This window comes from Nothobranchius furzeri, chromosome 2 (genome assembly GCF_043380555.1).
Source record: "Nothobranchius furzeri strain GRZ-AD chromosome 2, NfurGRZ-RIMD1, whole genome shotgun sequence".
Taxonomy (NCBI): domain Eukaryota; kingdom Metazoa; phylum Chordata; class Actinopteri; order Cyprinodontiformes; family Nothobranchiidae; genus Nothobranchius; species Nothobranchius furzeri.
Genome location: NC_091742.1, coordinates 69347137 through 69360494, shown reverse-complemented (window position 1 = coordinate 69360494; position 13358 = coordinate 69347137). Strand labels below are relative to the sequence as shown.

Sequence of the window (13358 nt, the reverse complement as noted above, 5' to 3'; positions counted from 1 at the left end):
TGGGGCGTTTTTCTATTGGGGGGGGGGGGGGGGGGGGGGGGGGGGGCTTATTGTTATCTTGCAAGACTTCTACCAAAAAATTTAGCTTTTTTTTTCAATGTTTGATGCCTCTAATGACTACCTTTGTGTTTATATCACAATAACATTGTGAATCGGGTTGGAAACGATTGGCTCCTTTTTATTAATAATGCGTTGAATTCTACGTGTCAAAATGAAAGACAAGCATCTATTTTCAAACATAGCAGGTGTGATTAGACTTGATGGCTGAAACAAACGACTAAATCCAGTTTAAGTAAACACAGTGTGGGCGGGATTAGTCACTAGACTCTTGTTCAGCTTCTGTTTGTCACCATTGTTTTGAATTACCACGTTTCTCCTTGGAGACATTGATTTCACCCTTTTTAGGTTCTATTTAGCTCCTCTGTCATTTTATTGGACTGATTACCTTCTCTTCCAGTAACCAGTTTCTCATTGCTGTTGCAGTTGTTGGTGACTTGTTAGAGGCATAATATTGTGAGAAAATACACACATCTTAGTTGTAATTCCACTGGAATGGTAAACGCAACACTGGTACAATTGTCAAAACTGCTAATTGACATTGGTCCTAATTCTTTGCCAATTTTTTTTATCAGTTAGGGCCTTATGTATTCCAAATTTACCTTCATATTAGTTCAATTTCAAAGTTTTATCTCCAGTATGCCGCGACATTAATTTCCAACCCCTTTCTAAACCCCTTTCAGGTTCATGAAAACAATGAACTTTTGGGATTTTTTTTTTTAAATCTGCTTACTTATATTATGAGGCAGAACCTCCTTTTTTCCACTTAAAATACAAACCTGGAAACCTTGGAAAAAATCTGATTTATATTTCTACTTTGGACTTTGAAAAGCATTCAATTTATAGACATTGAGGAGGCTGAAAGCCTGTACTGCAGCCAGACACTAAAGAGAGCTTCAGTTTTGTTTGACCTTGCCTCCTATTATTAGGCTCCATCTAAAATTGTTGTTGAAGATGGAAACTAAAATTAATGTTTGCAAAGTGTAAAACAACTCTGTAGCTATTTAACCCCTCAAAAAAGTTTACAAAAACATTTTAAGATTTCTAATTTTTTTTGACACAAGAGCAAGACGCTGGCTTTAGAATGTCACACCAAGGGATTCCTACAAGACGGTGCATCGCCCAACACAAAGGGAGCCTGGCTGCACCTCTGGAAATCAGAAAGTTTATTTAATTATCAGATAATTAAACTTATGATATGAATATAGAAATAATCCTGGCACAGGTACAATTTACAATGGCAGCAAGGCACTTAAAAAAACATTCCATTATCTCAGCAGAATCCGCAAACATGCGGGAACAAAAAAGTTAAGCTTGCAAATATGCATTTATTTCCATATCTTGTCATTATTGTAGTCATTATTTAGCTGATAAAATATTCTGTTGAGCTATTACAACCCGCTCTAACTTCCCTCTCCCGATGATTTTTCTTCATTGAACTCAAAGACACAGTTTATAGAGTGTTTACAACCTTTAAACTCATTTTATTTGTTAAAATTAACAGAAAAAAAGACTAATGCGCGTTTTGGAGTTGAGCTACGTGAGCCATCTTCAGCGGTTCTAAATGTGGTTCCTATGTGGTTTCTGCCACAGCAGAAAGGAAAAATAAAAAACTCAGTGATAGATATGATTTATGATTTATTTATTTAAGTTTCTGAAAGTTCAAGAGAGAATGTCTAAAAGAAAATTTGTAATAGTTAAATTGCATAGTGTGCATATAACCGTGTGTGCTATTCAGCCCAGACTATATGTCTGGGTAGTTTTACGGGACATTGACAAAGCGATTGCCCCCTAAGAGATTTTAACTTTTCTTTTTTTGTCACACTTAAATGTGAATCAAATTTCAGTGTCAAAGATCACGCCAAAAATATAAATAGCAGTTTTCAAACGATGGCTTGATTTATTAAAACTAATCCTGTCTTTCCACCGGACGTGAAAGCAGCTCGTAATGTAACAGAGGAGTTTAACCCATGAGCTTCCTTCCAACCAGGAGCGATTCTGACACGAAACAGGTGCAAAAGTGTTCCACACAGCTGATCCGGTGAGGTCATAATATCACAGGAGATTTGCAACACCACGCATTATTTTTTGACCTTACAAGCAAAGAGAAAAGGAGCTGCATGTATCCAAAAAGGGCTGTGGTTTATTTTCTGTTCTGTTTACTTGAAATGAGGTATGCTTTTATTTTGAATGTTTCCAGATGTTTTACACTACTTTCCTGTTTGACTTCCTGTCTGGCACGATCTAAACTGTGGAGTTTGACGTGTTTTGGAAGCGTAGACTCAAAACTAGGGATGCACCAAGAAGAAAATTCTTGGCCAAAACCAAAAATGAGGAAACCAAAACAGAAAACCAAACACCGAAAGAAATTATTAGATCGATCAGAACCATAGCATTAGAAATTCTGTGAAATTAACCCTTTAGGTGCCAAAGTCTAACTATTGCCAAATAAAATCCCTCATAAAGATATTAATTTACACCAGAAGATAGTGGAGATGTGTAACTTCAATCTGAGCAACATGTTTGGGTCTTTCTATTGAAAATGTTGGAGTTTATAGGAGAGGAGATGCGCAGAGCTCACAGACGGTGAATATTATTATATATTAGAGAGGAGAAACTTACAATGCTGACAGGTCCGTTCACTGTTGACAAAGCTCTTTGTCTGGTAATGGCTGACTCTGATTCTGAAGAGTAATATTCACCCACTGATAAAGGTATGTTCAGTTCAGTGAGGAAGAAGGTGACGCTGCAGTAAAAAAGTAAAAAGTGTGTCACATAATTGATATGAATATTCCAGCGATCGTAATAAAACAGCATTACTAAAAAGGGGAAAACTTTACTTTTCAAATCAGTACCAAGGTACAATGTTTATGAAGCAAAGAGCAAGTTGCCACGTGAGGGCAGAGCAAAATGAAATGAAAACAGGGCTCATGTCCATATTTCATGATTTAGGCGTTTTGGCCGAAAACCAAAAAAGCACTTTTGAGTAATTTACGGCTGAAAATTTTCAGTGGTCAAATTTTCGGTGCATGCCTGCTCAACATGTTGTGATAGTGTTGCTTCGCTTTTGGGATTCCTCCAAAACGTTACACTTTGTTGCCGATGGAAGGGAAATTGTCCACCATAACAGCAGCTAATCGACATACAGTAAGTTTCGTGCCCATTTCGCAATGCTTTCACATCCAGTAGAAAGAAGGGGTTAGAAACCTATTCATACCAGCGTAACTCTAGGTCCTGTCTGACTGCACAAAGTATCGTAAAAGATCTAAAAAATCAATATGTCATGCAACATTATGAAGCCACTGTGGGCCTTGCATAGCTAAAGTTAAGGTCATAATTCAAGAATAAGAAAAATACATCCATGGAAGGGTTCCAAAACACCTGTATGCAAAAAAAGCAAAAACACCCATCTTACATAAACCGAACACATCTTGAAGATCTTCTAGACTTCTGAAAATACAAGCTGATGAAAACAAGCTGCAATGTTTTTTCGAATGTGTGTGTTCTGTTACATCTGGAGTAAAATGAACAACAAAACATTAGGCTACCAAGCATGGTGGTGGCAGTGTGATGGTCTGGCATTTTGTTGCTGCTTCAGGATCACAAAGTAGATGCCACAGCTGATTTCAAAGAGCACCATTCCTGGGCCTTCACCATTTTTATAGCCCACCCAATTTCTTTCTACAGAGCACTGTAATTGGCCAAACCTAAAATTAGTCAGTTAGGCCAGTTGAGGCTAGAATGGATGGTAAGTGGTAAATGGCCTGTATTTGATGTAGCACCTTCTAGAGTCCTGGAACCCCCCAAGGCGCTTTACAACACAATCAGTCATTCACCCATTCACACACATTCACACACTGGAGGGGATGAGCTACAATGTAGCCACAGCTGCCCTGGGGCGCACTGACAGAAGTGAGGCTGCCGAACACTGGTGCCACCGGTCCCTCCGACCACCACCAGCAGGCAACGTGGGTTAAGTGTCTTGCCCAAGGACACAACTACAGCGACAGACTGAGAGGGGCTCGAACCTGCAACCTTCCGATTACGGGGGGAGCACTTAACTCCTGTGCCACCGTCGCCCACTAGATGATATGGTTAGTCTAGATTTCCAGGCTAGAAAGTCCAGAAGGTCTGATTTTGACCTAGAACAGGCTGTTTAATTCAAATGCACAGTTCCCACCACCAAAAGTGTTGCAACCACTTAGGTCCAAGGGCAGGTTACTTTTTCACATGGTCCTAGAATTGTTTAGATAGCTTTTTTTACTCAGGTTACCTGGGTCTTTGTTTGCTGATTTGAAACATTCAATATGAAATCTGTATCAGCCTATCATACCACTGTATGTGCATTTATCCAATTCCTAACCTAAATATATTCCAGGAGGAACGAAGGAACATGCCTAACGGGGAGCATTCACATCTTATAGTCCTACTTTTCGCAACGCCCTCTTCCGAGACTACGTCCTTATTTATTTTCTTTCTGCAGATCGTTCAGGTTTATTTCGTGCCACCACTGACTTAAAATCCGAGCATGATGTATCTTGTGCCTTGCAGCCAGGGGAGTTGTTATATTTAGCGGCACCAGAACATCCAGTTTCAGAGCAGCCTGTGTCCATGCAGGGACAGTGGCACCCTTATGAGTAAGCATCTCGCTGTGCAAGAAATGAGAAACTTTGGCACCCGATGCATCGCCGGGTTACAAAATGAAGCCTGCCTCATCCAAGAGCATTAAGATGTGGATAAATAAATAAAACATTGCCACTATGAGAGGGGAGGCGGTGTGACAGCGGGATTTTTTTTCTTCTCTCCTTGCTTTCATGTTGGCAGGCACAGGCATTTTTTATTTTTGGATGAATCAAAATTTCCTGAAACTGCCTGCGCCAGGTGTATCTAATTATCTGACAGCGTATCCTCATTATAAATCAGCTCTTGGGAGTTGGCTACTCGGCTTGCTGAGCCTTTGGATCACAATCACGGTGTCCCTCACATCACAAATAAAAAAGGAGAATGTAGCCAAAACATTTCGATAGATGTACCGCCTATATATCTTTTTTTTCCCCCATTTTTACTGTCAACTGGCCGACGTTTGGTCTCCTCTTAATGCTTGAGCTGCACATATCTGGCAAACATGAATTTATACAGGAACAGAGTCTGGCAGGCATCTATGAATTTATTATCAGTCTCTTGCCATTTAAGCTGTGCCCCGATTATGTCACCTGGATAAGTTCATAAACCATAATTTTTTCTCCAGAGAAGTGCAGCAAGCTCTGTAAAAGTGGAGGCGCTGTCAGCATAGTCACAGAGAAGAGCACCCTACGTTAAGGCATAATTAATGAATGATTTGCAGGCGTGCATCGTTCTGACTGGAACTGCTGGCTCTGGGCTTCTGCGGGGTCACTGTGAGTCAGCTTGTAACTCAGAAAACTCATATTTAGGAAGTGGCTGGTGTGGATTTGGGCAATAGTGTTTATGTTCAAAGAACATTTGGAGGAAATCAAACTGTAGAATGTTGTCAGATTTTAAAAACAGACAAAACTTGAAAGCTTGAGAATATGAGTGGCAGGTGTGGCAGGTCTTGCTATGGCAACTGAGAAAATGACCAAGAAATAAAATAAAGTAAGACATGCATACTCATAAACACACTAAATATTCATCACAATCTTTCACCCACCTTCGATTCAATTCAATAATAATGTAATAAACCTCTTTTGTACAGGGTGCCAGTTGAAAAGTAATGCATTCAAAAATTAGCATTTAGCTTCAACTAAAAACTAAATATTTCATTCAAAGACATTTAGAATAAAATTTAAATGTGAACTGTTATGTAGCTGTTGAAAGAAATGTTGCCGTTTTAATCCAAACACTCAGCTAGCAAGCTAATGTGTGTTGCCGTAAAAACATAAATGAACTAACCAAACTAAATAAAACATAGGTCAGAAGATCTTCAAGATAGTATCTCAAGAGTATTTGATAGGTCTATCTAAACTTGTGAGACTTGTGATAGTTAATTAGTAGTTGAAAGGTGTTACAAAAATAGGTGTATATATATATATATATATATATATATATATATATATATATATATATATATATATATATATATATATATATATATATATATGTATATACACACACACCTATTTGTGTGCTTGCTCAGTATGGGGATTGCTGTAAAGTCCCTGGCACTAGTCAGTGACTCAATACAATCTGCTGGAGTTTTCTTACAAATTAAACTTTTCACTAATTGGCATAATGAACTGAACTCAATGCACCGAGTAGTAAATTCAGTTGGAATGTTTAAAATGCTTTGAGATGACTCTTGTCATGAATTGGGACTATATAAATTAACTAAATTGAATTAGCTTTCACTCTCAATAAATACATTTAAATGATTGTTTTAGAGGTGAGTACCAATATTTAGGTTATATTTTATGTTATATTTGATTATAAATACATCAGTGTATTGCTGTTTATTAAGGTATGATTCTAAATGTTTGATTTAAATAAGGGCAATATTTGGATTTGAAAAGTAGTACAGAGGAATTAATTATCACACTATTAATTGTCACACTATTTGATTTAACTCCAAATATTTAGATTTTTTGTTTTTAAAAATGATTTACGATAACATAAAAAAATAATTATATGAGTTTGATATAAGTTTACATTTCTATTTTGATTCAGATATGTATTTAGATTTAATTTAGAACAAATATTTAGATTCACCTCTATAGCCTTGTATTTATTACTGAAATAGTTAGATTTAACTCTATACATTTTGATTAGATTCATAACTTGTTTTTAACACTATTCAGTTAGAAGGTCTTATCGATCAAATAAATGAAAATAGGAATTCTTTCTCATTATTGTTGAGACAATAACAAAATATAAAATAGGGCAAAAATAAGATATCCATACACATAAAAAACACAAAATTACCATCACACTCTTTCTCCCCACATTTAATTCAGTTCAGTTAGAAGGTAAAATGTCTTATTTATCAAAAAATTGGATAAAAATCTGTGTTTATCCCATGTTTAACATTTTTGAGGATTGACGTGTATCATTAAGAAGCATTGCTATATTATTTTTAAATTTGATCTAGGACATTTCACTTCACAATCAGCGCCCCATACACCCTGCACGCCTCCATGGCAGCCTCTAATGCCATTACCTCTCTCCTCCATGGTCATACTCATTTAGCCCAGCGTCACTCTACACTGGCCAGGGAAGACGCATCTGTCTGGCTCTGTTAGCAGCCCTCATTTACAATCACTTCTCTTCAGCTTGCTACAAAGCACTGGGGCACACAAACTTTCCAGTTCATTATCTTGCATTTTAAATGGGCTTTCCATTTTCCCCTCTTTTTTCTTCTTCTTCCACTTTCTCAGAAGCACAGTTCTGGCAGCAAATCATGGGTAATTGGCTGTATATGAATCACTTATCAGTGGAAGTCTTACAAATAAGCCAGTTGGAGGAGGTAGGGAGTGTTTTTAAATTACAAAACATCTATATTTAGAAGATGGAAGAAGAGGGAGAGGAGGACATAACAATTGTGCTGACACACTAATCTGCTGCCAATCAGCTGTCAAATGTGGCATCAAAGCCTGTCAGATAAAAGCAGGTAGAGTGGATGAGTCACAGCCCTCCCACCGTCTGCATCACCCGAGTCAGGAGCCCAACCAGCCCAACACTGACCGCAGCGCATCCTTCCTTTTATAAACTTTCTCCACAACCAACCATATAGTTTATTTTAAGCAGAAGTAGAGCCAGAGCAGAGTGGTGTCCTGCAAACAGATCTCGCCAGAGCATAAGCAGATCTGGATGCGCGCTGGTTATCCACCAAGCGTGCGAGAAACGCGCGCATAAAATCCACACAGAATATCAAAATGAGCCCATTAAGTAAATAAAAACAACCCGCACAGCGCTGTTTGGAGATGCAGGAAAAAAGTACTTACTGTATACCCCGGCGGTAGGACGGAAAGCCCCGGATAACTGTAATTAAAGCAGACGAGACGCGCCTGTTTTATTAGAATAAACTATATTATATATTTATATATAAACACGAGCACTCACCAGAGCTGTGAGGATAAATTCCTTGGGAAATTCCAAAGGAGTCTCTTCTTTTCTTCTCTCAGAGTCAGAAAACAGCGATGGTTTCTCTTATTCCCAAAAAAGAAATGATGTGAAAACACACACACATACACATACACACACACGCGGGCCCCCTGGTTCAACTGAAAGAGAGAAGACACCAAAAAGAGCGACAACAAATTCCGTTAGAACCGGGAGTCCAGCCCTCCCTCCCTCACCCGCTTCCACAGCGGCCAAAAAAGTGTTGACATAACATCTGAGAAGAGTAGCAGAGAGAAAAAGACAGCCCGCTGATAAATTGGCGGAATGGACAAACGATACCTGCTCTCTTTATCACTGTCGGCAAAGACAATGAGAGCGGCAAAAAGACGGACGGGAAACTGAGGGAGCTGAGCTTTTTCTTTGGAAACGCAGTCCCAGCATGCTGTCAGCTCCAAGATGCACTCTCAAACGCACACAGGAGAGGGGAGAGGAAGGAGGAGAGGAGAGGAGAGCGGGATGCTGAGCTCTGATCAGCTGCAGTACCTCTGCTGGCCGCGTGGTGGCCAACTGGCCGACCTGCCACATGAGTTCTGATTAAACAATTAATTCGTTTTGAAAGCTAAATTAGTTTAATTCGAAGATAATTTTGGTATAAAGGCAATCAAATACAAACATATTAAAATAGCAGGGGTGGTTCTAGGAGGGGGCCAGAGTGGACCAGTGCCACCCTGAAAGCAATGTTGGACCCCACTCTGCCAATTGCACTAAATGAGTTGTTCCTACTAGACTCAGCAGCTGATATGTCAGCAGACGTCTCCTCACAATGCCCACCAACCCAACGAGCACCGTGATATGGCAGTTGGGTACATTTTTCAACATCTGTCACTACACTGCAATGAATATTGTAATGACCTGGATTGTCACATATACAAATAATTAATTACAACTGCCCCCATGCAGCACTCTTCAAGCAACATTCAACTTATTCAGTACCTGGCAACTTTAAAAACAAGCGGATGCTCTTGCTTATGGCTTTTAGGTCATGGGGCAGAATGTGATATTGGAGTCCAAAATACCTGGCAGCACCCTTGAACATACACACAATAAATAATTACCAACTTTTCACAGACATGCTGAGTTGTAAGTCTTATACAGGTGCTGGCCAGTAAATTAGAATATCATCAAAAGGTTGAAAATATTTCAGTAATTCCATTCAAAACGTGAAACTTGTACATTATATTCATGCAATGCACACAGACCAATGTATTTCCGATGTTTATTACATTTAAATTTGATATTTATAGGTGACAACCAATGAAAACATCAAATCTGGTATCTCAGAAAATTAGAATATTCTAAAGGCCAATGAAAAAATGTTTGTTTCTCTAATGTTGGCCAACTGAAAAGAATGAACATGAAAAGAATGTGCATGTATAGCACTCAATACTTAGTCGGGGCTCCTTTTGCCTCAATAACTGCAGTAATGCGGCGTGGCATGGACTCGATCAGTCTGTGGCACTGCTCAGGTGTTATGAGAGCCCAGGCTGCTCTGATAGTCGTCTTCAGCTCCTCTGCATTGTTGGGTCTAGCGTATTGCATCCTCCGCTTCACAATACCCCATAGATTTTCTATGGGGTTAAGGTCAGGCGAGTTTGCTGGCCAATCAAGGACAGGGATACCATGGTCCTTGAACCAGGTGCTGGTGGTTTTGGCACTGTGTGCAGGTGCCAAGTCCTGTTGAAAGGTGAAGTCTGCATCCCCATAAAGTTGGTCAGCAGCAGGAAGCATGAAGTGCTCTAAAACTTCCTGGTAGACGGCTGCATTGACCCTGGACCTCAGGAAACAGAGTGGGCCAACACCGGCAGATGACATGGCACCCCACACCATCACTGACGGTGGAAACTTTACACTGGACCTCATGCAACGTGGATTCTGTGCTTCTCCGCTCTTCCTCCAGACTCTGGGTCCTTGATTTCCAAAGGAAATGCAGAACTTGCTTTCATCAGAAAACATAACTTTGGACCACTCAGCATCAGTCCAGTCCTTTTTGTCCTTGGCCCAGGCGAGACGCTTCTTGCGCTGTTTCTTGTTCAAGAGTGGCTTGACACACGGAATGCGACACCTGAATCCCATGTCTTTCATGAGTCTCCTCGTGGTGGTTCTTGAAGCGCTGACTCCAGCTGCAGTCCACTCTTTGTGGATCTCCCCCACATTTTTGAATGGGTTTGTCGTCACAATTCTCTGCAGGGTGCGGTTATCCCTAGAGCTTGTACACTTTTTTCCACCACATTTTTTCCGTCCCTTCGCCTGTCTGTTAATGTGCTTGGACACAGAGCTCTGCGAACAGCCAGCTTCTTTAGCAATCACCTTTTGTGTCTTGCCCTCCTTGTGCAAGGTGTCAATGATTGTCTTTTGGACAGCTGTTAAGTCAGAAGTCTTCCCCATGATTGTGGTGCCTTCAAAACAAGACTGAGGGACCTTTTAAAGGCCTTTGCAGGTGTTTTGAGTAAATCAGCTGATTAGAGTGGCAGCAGGTGTCTTCTATATTCAGCCTTTTCAGAATATTCTAATTTTTTGAGATACCAAATTTGGAGTTTTCATTAGTTGTCACTTATGAATATCAAATTTAAATGTAATGAACATTGGAAATACATTGGTCTGTGTGCATTGCATGAATATAATGTACATGTTTCACGTTTTGAATGGAATTACTGAAATATTTTCAACCTTTTGATGATATTCTAATTTACTGGCCAGCACCTGTAGACCCCTTGATAGTTAATGTTTACAGCTGGGTAACTGCCCACATCCGCACAAAACTGGAGGGCAAGAGCTGTATCTCCACATTTAAAGCTAACATAATAAAACCTAGTGATTTAGATATCACTACTTTAGAATATAATTAGTTAATAAGCTATGAGATGACAGTCCTCAGAACATGGACGTAGTTATTTAATTTTTTTTTCAAAGTAAATTCTTGTCCCCTGCACTTTTTACCATACCAAAACAATATTATGCTATGCTAAACAGACACTGGTTAAGCACTGGGACCAAGCAGAAAACAACCGCTTGCATTGAAGCCTGTTTCCCATCAGAACCATTCATAAGGTCATCTATTGGCTCTGCTGATACTTGCCGTAATCGGAAGGTTGCAGGTTCGAGCCCCGCTCAGTTTGTCGCTGTCGTTGTGTCCTTGGGCAAGACACTTAATCCACCTTGCCTGCTGGTGGTGGTCGGAGGGACCGGTGGCGCCAGTGCTCGGCAGCCTCGCCTCGGTCAGTGCGCCCCAGGGCAGCTGTGGCTACATTGTAGCTCCTCCCCACCAGTGTGTAAATGTGTGTGAATGAGTACAACGTGTGATTGGTTGTTCCTGCCACCTGTGTGCTTGACAGTTCTGCATTCCTGACAAATAAAATAGACTTTACATTATACGTAGTTTTTGTATCCTTACTGTGTACTGCGTTTCTACTTGTTGTGGTTTTAAAAACATGTCCAAGTCATTTAGAACAGAGGTAGGAACCGCTGCGAACTCCGCTTCAGATGCCATGTTTATGAGAAACTTAGCGTTGCGTTGAGTGAATGATCTACGCTGCTCAGCGCTGACTGGCTCAGTTATAATTCTCAGGGGGTGGGGTTATTTGAATAGAAGCGTTCCCACCTCCATGCTTCCCATAAGGCAGTGGCTGGTCAGGCTCTATTTTATCAGCTGGAAACTTGTGAAATGTAACTTTACTGTGCTTCGTTTGATTACTTGTGCAGCCTACAGCTCTGCGTGTGTTAACCATGCTGATAGATTTTATTTTGATGCTATTTAGCTCCATTTATTGACTACTAACAAATAAAAACAGCAGTGGTCAACAGGGAAGTGACGGCTTCTTGCCTTCCAGTCAGAAGCTGGGAGGTGTGGGCATGTGTCAAGGGGTTTATACAGAGTTTTGAGTTATTGAGATTTTATAAATGTAGTTTTTGAAAACATAATCTTAACAACCTTACCACTTAAGCAAACAATTTTAGGGAGCCATTTGAGGGGTTCTGGACCCCAGATTGAAAAGCGATGATGCAGCCTAATACAATGGAATACAGTGGAATCAAAGTATGTGAATTAATTTATATGAAAGGAGATGCAGAGACAGGGCCTTTCAGTTTGTTACTGTATATTTTTTTCTTGCAAAATACTTACTGGTACTTTAAAGTGACAGTGTGTATTTTTTCCTGGCGATAGGGGACAGTAGATACCAAGCAAGCAGTCTTTTTTATGTTGAAGTAAGACCTTACCAAGGAATTCCCATTAGGGTCAAAAAGCCATGGGGAGTGCAAACGTCCGCTAAATAACAAGTGCATCAGGCTCCCTTTCATCACTGGCAACAAGTGGAGCTCACTATGTAAAATGGTTTTGCTAAAGTATCTAGCCTCCATTCCGTCATTTCACCCACTACATTCAATCACTCCATCCATTACATTCCATCATTTCATTCATACCTTGTCTTGTATAATCATTAGTTTAGGGAAATAAATAAATGAATTTTTATAAACGATATACGTGACTCTGTCTGAATTAATATGAAGTGTGTATATGGTCCCTGAATAAGTAGAAGAAACTAAAGTCTTCTGATTAAACACTCAGCTTATTTGGTACACACTTTACTGTTTATTGGTGTTATACGTGTTACTTTGTGGCAACTATATTATCAGAAGACCACTTTTGCGGTCTCATCACTTCTAGAGATTTGTGTCAAACTGGTACCAGATCAGCTGAACCATTTACATCCAGATGAAGATCCAGAGGAAGTCAGTTTCCCATCACATTAGCTGTGTACTTCAGCTCGATTAGAATCAGTCTGATTTCAGCCAGATTAGTGTGTTGAAATTCATTGAAAAAACAGCTTCAGTCGACACAAAGAATTAGTGTTGTTCACTGATGCCCCATGCAAATACACTGACTGTTGCTAGCTACTTGAATTAGTGTTGCTAACAGTGGTGGATCTAACAAATGTACAAGGGGGCAAATGAGGCTACAGATATCTAGGCAAGGAGCTCGTCGTTGAAGTGAAAATGTGAAAATCCCTGTGGAGTCAACAAAATGTCAACAAAAACACTTTAAAACTATTTACTGTCATTACTTCCTCTAAGAATACATGTTTAGGTATAAATAAGAAAAACAGTGTTTCACAAAATAAATATTGAAGACACATTTTTGAAAGTACTGAAATTATTACACAGATTTCATC

The 13358-nt window shown here is 39.7% G+C and overlaps 1 protein-coding gene across 38 annotated transcripts in view; it reads right to left on the bottom strand.

Annotated features, from left to right (window-relative positions):
- Positions 1–8622, bottom strand: part of LOC107377453 (protein tyrosine phosphatase receptor type D) — a 677785-nt gene extending 669163 nt beyond the window's left edge. For 25 of the 38 annotated variants that reach the window (XM_070547731.1, XM_054748860.2, XM_015947050.3 and 22 more), the window contains exons 1-3: positions 8470–8621; positions 8131–8291; positions 8013–8049 (exon numbers count right to left, since the gene is read on the bottom strand). The gene's annotated coding sequence lies outside the window, so the exon portion shown is untranslated. Of the gene's footprint in view, positions 1–8012; positions 8050–8130; positions 8292–8469 lie in introns of all 38 variants that reach the window. The other 13 variants (XM_070547717.1, XM_070547719.1, XM_054748836.2 and 10 more) reach the window with 1 other exon arrangement.
- Between the last annotated feature and the right edge of the window lie 4736 nt (positions 8623–13358).